The 14,823-nt window shown below is 45.0% G+C and overlaps 1 long non-coding RNA gene across 1 annotated transcript; it reads right to left on the reverse strand.

The window, feature by feature from the left end:
• Positions 1-4,167: 4,167 nt before the first annotated feature.
• Positions 4,168-11,062, reverse strand: LOC140694112 (uncharacterized). Its single transcript, XR_012069864.1, has 3 exons — positions 10,989-11,062; positions 4,530-4,642; positions 4,168-4,314 (listed from the first exon to the last, which is right to left on the reverse strand). It is a non-coding gene; the product is annotated as an uncharacterized lncRNA (long non-coding RNA).
• Between the last annotated feature and the right edge of the window lie 3,761 nt (positions 11,063-14,823).

The following is a 14,823-nucleotide window of genomic DNA, read 5'->3' on the forward strand; positions in this document are numbered from 1 at the left end:
AGAGCTGACATGACCCCTTTAACAGTTTGGACTGCTAGTTTGCATTCTATCTGTCTAGGTTTTCCGTAGTGCTGACAAAATGTTACCAAAATTGACAAGTCTGGCTTCTAGGTCGATTTAGTGTGTTTCAAAAATTAACTTCATTTTCGTATAACTCCCAAAACATGGAAATGAATTCTGTTAAAATTCTTAAAGACTGCAAATGAGATATCAACACAATGTCAAAACAGGTTTCTTTGGACAACCCCTCCCACCACGGCTGTATAGAAACCAAGAGCTAAGCAAATATCACATTTCTGTGAAATGTATCTGGATAGTGTTGATTCATCGATGCCCAGTTGGCAGAGAAGAAGTGCAACCTGCACTCACGCGCTCGCTTGTACAGAGAAATGTAAAACTAAACTCACCCAGACTTTGGCACAGGACACTTGCCGAAGAGAGGTCTGTTACTTCCAAAGACAGGATTAGGCCTCAGGACACCTGGAAGCAGGAGAAGGCAAAGCAGGGAAAGGAAACCAGTGCAGGGTCTGACCAAAAAGGGTGAAACCCTGTTTAAATTAGACGCACCCTCTCAAGGGGACAGGAGACATGAGATTGAAGGTGATGTGCTGAGATTTACAAGAGTGCACAGCAGATGCTTGGCTGACAGATCTCAAAGAAACCAGCGCAAAATATCCCCACAGTTGATTCTGAGACCAAGATCCGTGATGCCAAATTACAGTTAGCAGGGGCATCGGTAAGTGAGGTATAGGGCTACGGTTGATGACATACGCTGAGTCTCAGGGATCTGGAGTGCGTTGTGGGATGTGGTGGGTCTAATCAAGAGAGCAAACCGAACAGTGTACCAATGATAAATCAACCACACTGGTCGCGCGGTTGAGATTACCGATATGTCCCATGGCCACACCCAGTGCATCTGCAGGACCAGGGACCAATTGGGCATTTTGCCAATAGAGCACGTGTGGGGCTGAATCAGAGCTATCGTGCATCTGGTCTGAGGGAACCAGGGGGCCTTGGGTTTGAAATCAGAATGAAAAGCCTTAGGATCTGCTACATTCATAACCTGGGCTGGGATTATGGTTTGGTTTGAGGCACAGGATGCGCAACAGCTCTGTGGTGGCCTTCGTGCACCCGTGCCACAAGGATGATAGGACAAGGTAGAGTGGTCCAAGTCCACAGCGTGAGAAGAGGAAGCATTTCCTTCAGCACTATCTCCCAAAATCGGATGCTACATTTTGGATGGCACCGGCACGGTACGGCAGCGAGGACACCAAGGTCGGTCTGCGGGATCATTCCAGCAGGCCCTCATGTGTGACATCCATGGATGTGCTTCCACTGGTGTTTCAGTAGACAGAGAAGCTCTGGGAAGATCTGCTTTCATTGGGACATTCCCGTGGCACTACAAAGCACAAGCGCACTCTCAGTTTGCTGTTTTGGAAACACTCCAAAATGACATAGAGCAGAATGCAGAGCTGAGAACCTTTAGAATCCTCATTTCCACAAGAGGCCGTGTCCTGCGCACTTTCAGAATTGTGAGATAAGCGTAATCAAAATGAAGTTATGCTAATCGAAATAGTATGGGTTGTTCATCACAACAAATGCAACACCAGCAATTGGAGATATACCAGACAACACACACAGGAAGAGAATATGGCATCAATGTCTAGGAGAAATTGTCCTCACAGAAATCCCTTGGAATTGCGTAGAGACAAGAGTCTAAAATTTTCACTTAACATAGCCCTAAAAATCTACATTAGATACCTGATATTACCTGACCAGTAGAGATGAAGAAGTACAGTAAAAGAAATAGGAAGTACCATTTTCAGTTCCAAAGATATTGAAGGCCCAAAAGATAAGCTTTCAAACAACTAGACTGCAAAACGCTATGCAGTCCAAGTGTTGAAAATGGAGGTCAGGAAAACACTGAATAACAAAAGAGTCTCAGAATCACAAAAGGCAGAATACCAGAAAAGGGGAAGAGAAAGTGTAAAGACGAGCCAAAAAATATCAGAAAACTCAGTGGATGTGATAATATCAGGGCTAAAATTCAGTCCTTAGCAGACTAGATAATGCAGAGGGACGCGTGAATGACTGTGAAGACAGGGGAACAGAAATCCCTCGGTCAGATTCGGACATAGGAAAGCAAGTGCAAAACAATGAAAATATTGCTGTTGTATCCTGGGTTAAGACAGGGCATGAAAGACTAGAAATCATAAGAGTCCCAGATGGAAAAGCAAGAGATAAAGAAATAAAATATGTCTGAAAATTTATCTGTAGAAATATCAGACTGAAACTTGTTGAAAGCCAAGAAAAAATCATCTATGCGAATTCAGGAATTACACAGCATCCAAAGGAGGTGGAATCCCAATAGACCTACCAGCAGCTGTATGATTCCATTCAACAAAGTTCACGAATATCACAGTGATTTAAAATGCACCTGGAGGAAACAACATAGTCACAAGGGAACCTCCAGAGGGGTTTCAGCTTATAACTAGGCAGCAATTTTGCAGGACAGGGAGGAGTGCCAGGACACAGACCATATCCTGAATGGCCAAATGCTGCCACCTAGGGTAGCCTATGCCACATGACCACCATCTCTAATAACGGCAGAACTAGAGCAATCCACAGACCGGCAAATCATAAAAGAATTCAGCAGTTCAAAACTTCTTCTAAAAGGAAGGTTGAGAATACTCCCCGGAATAGAAAAGCAGCAAGATGAAATGGAAAGAAGAAAACCATTATTGGAAATGCTAGAAGAGCATGAGTGGCAAAGAAGAAACAAGAAGAATGCAAGGAGGACATCAAAACCTTAAAGATTGGAGAGGGAAGCAGGAAATCATAGGTGATTGGAAGCACTCTCTTAAGTGAATCAGCTTATTTGACTCTCTGTTTGAAGCGAAAGGAGAGATGCATGTCCTGACGTGTTTGCAAAACAAGCGAGAAGCAGACCAACAAAGAATCAAACCAACAAACATGCACCAAAATGGTACGGTTGGCTGACATATACCATGGGAAAAATGATTATTCAAAAGAAAATACTCAAGGTGATGTCAAGGATCATTCAGCACGCATCGACCCAGTATTGCTGCTTGCATGTACTCAGCACACTTGTATTCGGAAATCAGAGGCGTGCATTCATATTCGTAAATATAGATTCATAAGAGCATATCGTGACCTCACCCAAATGCCGATTTGGAATCCAATGGATTCCTATTCCGTGATTTAGTTGTGTATGTCTTCCAAAAGTTTGAAGGAATGCCATATTCTACGCTACATACAGAAGAATTGTAAGAAGCCTATAACAAAGGCAAGTAGCTCTGCCAAAGTGTACTAAGAGCAAAAGAGACAGACACTAACGTGCACATTGGGGTTGGTTTCATTTCTTGGAAATTCAGCCCCCATGAAACCAATAGATCCATGTCCTGAGAGTGTGGGTTTTTCAGCAGAAATCATGCGACGCATATGTATTCCGGTTGTACGGATATTATAGGAACATAAGTCTCCTTTACTGGGTCTCTGTGTACTGTGAACTCTTAGAAAGTTTAAAGACGTGTGAAACCTTCAACTGAAAAGGGACACACTTCTCTCCATTGGTACTGTGCATACAGATCTGAACAAAAGGAAAGAGGGAAGAAGAAAGGCCCATGGGACGCTAGTGGGCAGAACCACATTTACTTTAGGAACCTCTCTTCGGATGCAGCCCCTCCCCCAAAACTGACAAGATGCAGCAGCCATTGGGGATGGCCGTTACCGGTTGGATTCCAGGTGGAATGTTGGTGTGTTCCACGAGGCTTGTTGTGGCTGTTGGATCCTAGGTAACCGGGCCGAGTTCTGTGGGTGGATCAGTGTGATGGAGGGGCTGCAGGCCTCTGTGGAGCTTGGCTTAGGTGTTTGGTCCGGGAAGCTGTGTAAGTTCGAGATACTTCTGCTGCCCAAAGACCTGAGTTCACAGGTCAGTTTCCAGAACCTGAAAGGGCAGACAGTGGAAGATCTGCCTGTCATCAGCTTACTGGTGAGGCTCCGAGGTACTTTCAGACTTGCCCAGTCCTGGTGAAGTCGACTTTAGGGGAGTCACGAAGAGAAGCTGGCCGAAAAGCTGGCTGCACGCATTGAGGAGAGATGCGAACACATGGATGAGAGATGTTCTGCTACAATGGAGAATACTGGCGTGGAGACAGCTGTAGAGGATACCAGGCTCAAAAGACATTCAGGAGACATATTGAACCTCGCTGATACTGGCAGAAACATACGGAGTGCCAACGTGGACTTGAGGAAGTTCCTCAATTCTCTTCTCCAAGAACGGGTCCAAGGTCCCTGACGTGTGCAAGAGAAGAGATGGCAGAGATGATCAAAACGCCCCTGTTCTTGGAAGAGGTCGTGAGAATCCACACGTCCCAAGGGGCCTTCCCAAGCCATTCAGACCAAAATTCACCAAGCCCAGGTAAGCCTTTTCCCAGGTTTGGGCCTAGCTAGCAAGCACTTGCCCTTCCCTCCCCTCCACTCACGCATCCATTTTGAAGGTTCCGTACCTGAGCGGCAATGAAGCCATTAGGAGAAGGGCAAGTCCCTCCTAGAATCAGAGTTCCTCCAGCTTCACACTCTGTGAACAACCGTGAATTCCCTAAAGGTCAAATAGTCTCGGCTGAAATAGATAGGAATTGAATACTTAGCTCACACCTAGAAACGATGGCCTTCCGCTAGATTCAGCAAATGTTGTGTTTATGTATTCCCTGGGGTGAAGGGAGTGTGGTAAGTGAGGGGAATCTTTGACTGAACTTGAATCTGTATTAGGCCTCAGTTTTTCAAGACAGTACAGGTAAATATTACAAGTCAGATAGTGAAGTGTACAGTAAAAGTCGCCAATCACATTAAAGACACAGCTTATGTGGATCGTCTTTCACTTGAGTCAAGCCCCCGGGGGCACTATATCATGTGGGTGCAGACTTGGTTGCGTTAAATGGCTTTACCCAACATGATCGGAAGATTAATTGTTCTCATCACTGATAGAAGAACACCTGGTTCTCCATAGACAAGCATAACTGCAGCAGGGTTCTCCTAGCTATAATGCCTCTAGGTGCTTTTGGATTCAAACCTAAATGTATATATTTGGTTTGTTTCCTCTTGTATTTTCCTAGAGAGGGATGTTACCCCTTGAAATGCCAACATTGGCCAGTAGGTGACAAATAGGACTAAAGGGCAACACATGCCCAAGTGTATCCAAGGTTGGGGGTTATTTCATGTTTCCAATAGTAAATTCATGGTTCCTGTTGGTCTCGGAGGCTTCAACCGTAAAGAGCTGACATGACCCCTTTAACAGTTTGGACTGCTAGTTTGCATTCTATCTGTCTAGGTTTTCCGTAGAGCTGACAAAACTTTACCAAAATTGACAAGTCTGGCTTCAAGGTCGATTTAGTGTGTTTCAAAAAATAACTTCATTTTCGTATAAGTCCCAAAACATGGAAATGAATTCTGTTAAAATTCTTAAAGACTGCAAATGAGATATCAACACAATGTCAAAACAGGTTTCTTTGGACAACCCCTCCCACCACGGCTGTATAGAAACCAAGAGCTAAGCAAATATCACATTTCTGTGAAATGTATCTGGATAGTGTTGATTCATCGATGCCCAGTTGGCAGAGAAGAAGTGCAAACTGCACTCACGCGCTCCCTTGTACAGAGAAATGGAAAACTCCACTCACCCAGCCTTTGGCACAGGACACTTGCCGAAGAGAGGTCTGTTACTTCCAAAGACAGGATGAGGCCTCAGGACACCTGGAAGCAGGAGAAGGCAAAGCAGGGAATGGAAACCAGTGCAGGGTCTGACCAACAAGGGTGAAACCCTGTTTAAATTAGACGCACCCTCTCAAGGGGACAGGAGACATGAGATTGAAGGTGATGTGCTGAGATTTACAAGAGTGCACAGCAGATGCTTGGCTGACAGAACTCAAAGAAACCAGCGCAAAATATCCCCACAGTTGATTCTGAGACTAAGATACGTGATGCCAAATTACAGTTAGCAGGGGCATCGTTAAGTGAGGTATAGGGCTAAGGTTGATGGCATACGCTGAGTCTCAGGGATCTGGAGTGCGTTGTGGGATGTGGTGGGTCTAATCAAGAGAGCAAACCGAACAGTGTACGAATGATAAATCAACCACACTGGTCGCGCAGTTGAGATTACCGATCTGTCCCATGGCGACACCCAGTGCATCAGCAGGACCAGGGACCAATTGGGCATTTTGCCAATAGAGCACGTGTGGGGCTGAATCAGAGCTATCGTGCATCTGGTCTGAGGGATCCAGGGGGCCTTGGGTTTGAAATCAGAATGAAAAGCCTTAGGATCTGCTACATTCATAACCTGGGCTGGGATTATGGTTTGGTTTGAGGCACAGGATGTGCAACAGCTCTGTGGTGGCCTTCGTGCACCCGTGCCACAAGGATGATAGGACAAGGTAGAGTGGTCCATGTCCACAGCGTGAGAAGAGGAAGCATTACCTTCAGTACACTCTCCCAAAATCGGATGCTACATTTTGGATGGCACCGGCACGGTACGGCAGCGAGGACACCAATGTCGGTCTGCGGGATCATTCAAGCAGGCCCTCATGTGTGACATCCATGGATGTGCTTCCACTGGTGTTTCAGTAGACAGAGAAGCTCTGGGAAGAACTGCTTTCATTGGGACATTCCCGTGGCACTACAAAGCACAAGCGCACTCTCAGTTTGCTGTTTTGGAAACACTCCAAAATGACATAGAGCAGAATGCAGAGCTGAGAACCTTTAGAATCCTCATTTCCACAAGAGGCCGTGTCCTGCGCACTTTCAGAATTGTGAGATAAGCGTAATCAAAATGAAGTTATGCTAATCGAAGTAATATGGGTTGTTCATCACAACAAATTCAACACCAGCAATTGGTGATATACCAGACAACACACACAGGAACAGAATATGGCATCAATGTGTAGAAGAAATTGTCCTCACAGAAATCCCTCGGAATTGTGTAGGGACAAGGGTCTAAAATTTTCACTTAACATAGCCCTAAAAATCTACATTAGATACCTGATATTACCTGACCAGTAGAGATGAAGAAGTACAGTAAAAGAAATAGGAAGTACCATTTTCAGTTCCAAAGATATTGAAGGCCCAAAAGATAAGCTTTCCCACAACTAGACTGCAAAACGCTATGCAGTCCAAGTGTTGAAAATGGAGGTCAGGAAAACACTGAAGAACAAAAGGGTCTCAGAATCACAAAAGGCAGAATACCAGAAAAGGGGAAGAGAAAGTCTAAAGACGAGCCAAAAGATATCAGAAAACTCAGTGGATGTGATAATATCAGGGCTAAAATTCAGTCCTTAGCAGACTAGATAATGCAGATGGACGCGTGAATGACTGTGAAGACACGGGAACAGAAATCCCTCGGTCAGATTCGGACATAGGAAAGCAAGTGCAAAACAATGAAAATATTGCTGTTGTATCCTGGGTTAAGACAGGGCATGAAAGACTAGAATTCATAAGAGTCCCAGATGGAAAAGCAAGAGATAAAGAAATAAAATATGTCTGAAAATTTATCTGTAGAAATATCAGACTGAAATTTTGTGAAAGCCAAGAAAAATTCATCTATGCGAATTCAGGAATTACACAGCATCCAAAGGAGGTGGAATCCCAATAGACCTACAAGCAGCTGTATGATTCCATTCAACAAAGTTCACGAATATCACAGTGATTTAAAATGCACCTGGAGGAAACAACATAGTCACAAGGGAACCTCCAGAGGGGTTTCAGCTTATAACTCGGCAGCAATATTGCAGGACAGGGAGGAGTGCCAGGACACAGACCATATCCTGAATGGCCAAATGCTGCCACCTAGGGTAGCCTATGCCACATGACCACCATTTCTAATAACGGCAGAGCTAGAGCAATCCACAGACCGGCAAATCATAAAAGAATTCAGCAGTTCAAAACTTCTTCTAAAAGGAAGGTTGAGAATACTCCCCGGAATAGAAAAGCAGCAAGATGAAATGGAAAGAAGAAAACCATTATTGGAAATGCAAGAAGAGCATGAGTGGCAAAGAAGAAACAAGAAGAAGGCAAGGAGGACATCAAAACCTTAAAGATTGGAGAGGGAAGCAGGAAATCATAGGTGATTGGAAGCACTCTCTTAAGTGAATCAGCTTATTTGACTCTCTGTTTGAAGCGAAAGGAGAGATGCATGTCCTGACGTGTTTGCAAAACAAGCGAGAAGCAGACCAACAAAGAATCAAACCAACAAACATGCACCAAAATGGTACGGTTGGCTGACATATACCATGGGAAACATGATTATTCAAAAGAAAATACTCAAGGTGATGTCAAGGATCATTCAGCACGCATCAACCCAGTATTGCGGCTTGCATGTACTCAGCACACTTGTATTCGGAAATCAGAGGCTTGCATTCATATTCGTAAATATAGATTCATAAGAGCATATCGTGACCTCACCCAAATGCCGATTTGGAATCCAATGTATTCCTAGTCCGTGATGTAGACTTGTATGTCTTCCAACAGGATGAAGGAATGCCATATTCTACGTTACGTAGAGAAGAATTTTAAGAAGCCTATAACAAAGGCAATTAGCTCTGCCAAAGTGTACTAAGAGCAAAAGAGACAGACAGTAAAGTGCACATTGGGGTTGGTTTCATTTCTTGGAAATTCAGCCCCCATGAAACCAATAGATCCATGTCCTGAGAGTGTGGGTTTTTCAGCAGAAATCATGCGACGCATATGTATTCCGGTTGTACGGATATTATAGGAACATAAGTCTCCTTTACTGGGTCTCTGTGTACTGTGAACTCTTAGAAAGTTTAAAGACGTGTGAAACCTTCAACTGAAAAGGGACACACTTCTCTCCATTGGTACTGTGCATACAGATCAGAACAAAAGGAAAGAGGGAAGAAGAAAGCCATATGGGATGCTAGTGGGCAGAACCACATTTACTTTAGGAACCTCTCGGCGGATGCAGCCCCTCCCTCAACACTGACAAGATGCAGCAGCCATTGGGGATGGCAGTTACCGGTTGGATTCCAGGTGGAATGTTGGTGTGTTCCACGAGGCTTGTTGTGGCTGTTGGATCCTAGGTAACCGGGCCGAGTTCTGTGGGTGGATCAGTGTGATGGAGGGGCTGCAGGCCTCTGTGGAGCTTGGCTTAGGTGTTTGGTCCGGGAAGCTGTGTAAGTTCGAGATACTTCTGCTGCCCAAAGACCTGAGTTCACAGGTCAGTTTCCAGAACCTGAAAGGGCAGACAGTGGAAGATCTGCCTGTCATCAGCTTACTGGTGAGGCTCCGAGGTACTTTCAGACTTGCCCAGTCCTGGTGAAGTCGACTTTAGGGGAGTCACGAAGAGAAGCTGGCCGAAAAGCTGGCTGCGCGGATTGAGGAGAGATGCGAACACATGGATGAGAGATGTTCTGCTACAATGGAGAATACTGGCGTGGAGACAGCTGTAGAGGATACCAGGCTCAAAAGACATTCAGGAGACATATTGAACCTCGCTGATACTGGCAGAAACATACGGAGTGCCAACGTGGACTTGAGGAAGTTCCTCAATTCTCTTCTCCAAGAACGGGTCCAAGGTCCCTGACGTGTGCAAGAGAAGAGATGGCAGAGATGATCAAAACGCTCCTGTTCTTGGAAGAGGTCGTGAGAATCCACACGTCCCAAGGGGCCTTCCCAAGCCATTCAGACCAAAATTCACCAAGCCCAGGTAAGCCTTTTCCCAGGTTTGGGCCTAGCTAGCAAGCACTTGCCCTTCCCTCCCCTCCACTCACGCATCCATTTTGAAGGTTCAGTACCTGAGCGGCAATGAAGCCATTAGGAGAAGGGCAAGTCCCTCCTAGATTCAGAGTTCCTCCAGCTTCACACTCTGTGAACAACTGTGAAATCCTTAAAGGTCAAATAGTCTCGGCTGAAATAGATAGGAATTGAATACTTAGCTCACACCTAGAAACGATGGCCTTCCGCTAGATTCAGCAAATGTGTTTATGTCTTCCCTGGGGTGAAGGGAGTGTGGTAAGTGAGGGGAATCTTTGACTGAACTTGAATCTGTATTAGGCCTCAGTTTTTCAAGACAGTATATGTAAATAATACAAGTCAGAAAGTGAAGTGTACTGTAAAAGTCGCCAATGACATTAAAGACACAGCTTATGTGGATCGTCTTTCACTTGAGTCAAGCCCCCAGGGGCACTATATCATGTGGGTGCAGACTTGGTTGCGTTAAATGGCTTTACCCATCATGATCGGAAGATTAACTGTTCTCATCACTGATAGAAGAACACCTGGTCCTCCATAGACAAGCATAAGTGCAGCAGGGTTCTCCTAGCTATAATGCCTCTAGGTGCTTTTGGATTCAAACCTAAATGTATATATTTGGTTTGTTTCCTCTTGTATTTTCCTAGAGAGGGATGTTACCCCTTGAAATGCCATCATTGGCCAGTAGGTGACAAATAGGACTAAAGGGCACTACATGCCCAAGTGTATCCAAGGTTGGGGGTTATTTCATGGTTCCAATAGTTATTTCATGGTTCCTGTTGGTCTCGGAGGCTTCAACCGTAAAGAGCTGACATGACCCCTTTAACAGTTTGGACTGCTAGTTTGCATTCTATCTGTCTAGGTTTTCCGTTGAGCTGAGAAAATGTTACCAAAATTGACAAGTCTGGCTTCTAGGTCGATTTAGTGTGTTTCAAAAAATAACTTCATTTTCGTATAACTCCCAAAACATGGAAATGAATTCTGTTAAAATTCTTAAAGACTGCAAATGAGATATCAACACAATGTCAAAACAGGGTTCTTTGGACAACCCCTCCCACCACGGCTGTATAGAAACCAAGAGCTAAGCAAATATCACATTTCTGTGAAATGTATCTGGATAGTGTTGATTCATCGATGCCCAGTTGGCAGAGAAGAAGTGCAACCTGCACTCACGCGCTCCCTTGTACAGAGAAATGTAAAATTCCACTCACTCAGCCTTTGGCACAGGACACTTGCCGAAGAGAGGTCTGTTACTTCCAAAGACAGGATGAGGCCTCAGGACACCTGGAAGCAGGAGAAGGCAAAGCAGGGAATGGAAACCAGTGCAGGGTCTGACCAACAAGGGTGAAAACCTGTTTAACTTGGACGCACCCTCTCAAGCGGACAGGAGACATGAGACTGAAGGTGTTGTGCTGAGATTTACAAGAGTGCACAGCAGATGCTTGGCTGACAGAACTCAAAGAAACCAGCGCAAATTATCCCCACAGTTGATTCTGAGACCAAGATCCGTGATGCCAAATTACAGTTAGCAGGGGCATCGGTAAGTGAGGTATAGGGCTACGGTTGATGGCATACACTGAGTCTCAGGGATCTGGAGTGCGTTGTGGGACGTGGTGGGTCTAATCAAGAGAGCAAACCGAACAGTGTACCAATGATAAATCAACCACACTGGTCGCGCGGTTGAGATTACCGATCTGTCCCATGGCCACACCCAGTGCATCTGCAGGACCAGGGACCAATTGGGCATTTTGCCAATAGAGCACGTGTGGGGCTGAATCAGAGCTATCGTGCATCTGGTCTGAGGGATCCAGGGGGCCTTGGGTTTGAAATCAGAATGAAAAGCCTTAGGATCTGCTACATTCATAACCTGGGCTGGGATTATGGTTTGGTTTGAGGCACAGGATGCGCAACAGCTCTGTGGTGGCCTTCGTGCACCCGTGCCACAAGGATGATAGGACAAGGTAGAGTGGTCCAAGTCCACAGCGTGAGAAGAGGAAGCATTTCCTTCAGCACTATCTCCCAAAATCGGATGCTACATTTTGGATGGCACCGGCACGGTACGGCAGCGAGGACACCAAGGTCGGTCTGCGGAATCATTCCAGCAGGCCCTGATGTGTGACATCCATGGATGTGCTTCCACTGGTGTTTCAGTAGACAGAGAAGCTCTGGGAAGAACTGCTTTCATTGGGACATTCCCGTGGCACTACAAAGCACAAGCGCACTCTCAGTTTGCTGTTTTGGAAACACTCCAAAATGACATAGAGCAGAATGCAGAGCTGAGAACCTTTAGAATCCTCATTTCCACAAGAGGCCGTGTCCTGCGCACTTTCAGAATTGTGAGATAAGCGTAATCAAAATGAAGTTATGCTAATCGAAATAGTATGGGTTGTTCATCACAACAAATGCAACACCAGCAATTGGAGATATACCAGACAACACACACAGGAACAGAATATGGCATCAATGTCTAGGAGAAATTGTCCTCACAGAAATCCCTTGGAATTGCGTAGAGACAAGAGTCTAAAATTTTCACTTAACATAGCCCTAAAAATCTACATTATATACCTGATATTACCTGAGCAGTAGAGATGAAGAAGTACAGTAAAAGAAATAGGAAGTACCATTTTCAGTTCCAAAGATATTGAAGGCCCAAAAGATAAGCTTTCAAGCAACTAGACTGCAAAACGCTATGCAGTCCAAGTGTTGAAAATGGAGGTCAGGAAAACACTGAAGAACAAAAGGGTCTCAGAATCACAAAAGGCAGAATACCAGAAAAGGGGAAGAGAAAGTCTAAAGACGAGCCAAAATATATCAGAAAACTCAGTGGATGTGATAATATCAGGGCTAAAATTCAGTCCTTAGCAGACTAGATAATGCAGAGGGACGCGTGAATGACTGTGAAGACAGGGGAACAGAAATCCCTCGGTCAGATTCGGACATAGGAAAGCAAGTGCAAAACAATGAATATATTGCTGTTGTATCCTGGGTTAAGACATGGCATGAAAGACTAGAATTCATAAGAGTCCCAGATGGAAAAGCAAGAGATAAAGAAATAAAATATGTCTGAAAATTTATCTGTAGAAATATCAGACTGAAACTTGTTGAAAGCCAAGAAAAAATCATCTATGCGAATTCAGGAATTACACAGCATCCAAAGGAGTTGGAATCCCAATAGACCTACAAGCAGCTGTATGATTCCAATCAACAAAGTTCACGAATATCACAGTGATTTAAAATGCACCTGGAGGAAACAACATAGTCACAAGGGAACCTCCAGAGGGGTTTCAGCTTATAACTCGGCAGCAATATTGCAGGACAGGGAGGAGTGCCAGGACACAGACCATAACCTGAATGGCCAAAGGCTGCCACCTAGGGTAGCCTATGCCACATGACCACCATTTCTAATAACGGCAGAGCTAGAGCAATCCACAGACCGGCAAATCATAAAAGAATTCAGCAGTTCAAAACTTCTTCTAAAAGGAAGGTTGAGAATACTCCCCGGAATAGAAAAGCAGCAAGAGGAAATGGAAAGAAGAAAACCATTATTGGAAATGCAAGAAGAGCATGAGTGGCAAAGAAGAAACAAGAAGAAGGCAAGGAGGACATCAAAACCTTAAAGATTGGAGAGGGAAGCAGGAAATCATAGGTGATTGGAAGCACTCTCTTAAGTGAATCAGCTTATTTGACTCTCTGTTTGAAGCGAAAGGAGAGATGCATGTCCTGACGTGTTTGCAAAACAAGCGAGAAGCAGACCAACAAAGAATCAAACCAACAAACATGCACCAAAATGGTACGGTTGGCTGACATATACCATGGGAAACATGATTATTCAAAACAAAATACTCAAGGTGATGTCAAGGATCATTCAGCACGCATCGACCCAGTATTGCGGCTTGCATGTATTCAGCACACTTGTATTCGGAAATCAGAGGCGTGCATTCATATTCGTAAATATAGATTCATAAGAGCATATCGTGACCTCACCCAAATGCCGATTTGGAATCCAATGGATTCCTAGTCCGTGATGTAGTCTTGTATGTCTTCCAACAGGATGAAGGAATGCTATATTCTACGCTACGTAGAGAAGAATTGTAAGAAGCCTATAACAAAGGCAAGTAGCTCTGCCAAAGTGTACTAAGAGCAAAAGAGACAGACAGTAACGTGCACATTGGGGTTGGTTTCATTTTTTGGAAATTCAGCCCCCATGAAACAAATAGATCCATGTCCTGAGAGTGTGGGTTTTTCAGCAGAAATCATGCGACGCATATGTATTCCGGTTGTACGGATATTATAGGAACATAAGTCTCCTTTACTGGGTCTCTGTACTGTGAACTCTTAGAAAGTTTAAAGACGTGTGAAACCTTCAACTGAAAAGGGACACACTTCTCTCCATTGGTACTGTGCATACAGATCTGAACAAAAGGAAAGAGGGAAGAAGAAAGGCCCATGGGACGCTAGTGGGCAGAACCACATTTTCTTTAGGAACCTCTCGTCGGATGCAGCCCCTCCCCCAACACTGACAAGATGCAGCAGCCATTGGGGATGGCAGTTACCGGTTGGATTCCAGGTGGAATGTTGGTGTGTTCCACGAGGCTTGTTGTGGCTGTTGGATCCTAGGTAACCGGGCCGAGTTCTGTGGGTGGATCAGTGTGATGGAGGGGCTGCAGGCCTCTGTGGAGCTTGGCTTAGGTGTTTGGTCCGGGAAGCTGTGTAAGTTCGAGATACTTCTGCTGCCCAAAGACCTGAGTTCACAGGTCAGTTTCCAGAACCTGAAAGGGCAGACAGTGGAAGATCTGCCTGTCATCAGCTTACTGGTGAGGCTCCGAGGTACTTTCAGACTTGCCCAGTCCTGGTGAAGTCGACTTTAGGGGAGTCACGAAGAGAAGCTGGCCGAAAAGCTGGCTGCACGGATTGAGGAGAGATGCGAACACATGGATGAGAGATGTTCTGCTACAATGGAGAATACAGGCGTGGAGACAGCTGTAGAGGATACCAGGCTCAAAAGACATTCAGGAGACATATTGAACCTCGCTGATACTGGCAGAA

The sequence above is a fragment of the Vicugna pacos genome, unplaced genomic scaffold, assembly GCF_048564905.1.
Source record: "Vicugna pacos unplaced genomic scaffold, VicPac4 scaffold_20, whole genome shotgun sequence".
NCBI lineage: Eukaryota > Metazoa > Chordata > Mammalia > Artiodactyla > Camelidae > Vicugna > Vicugna pacos.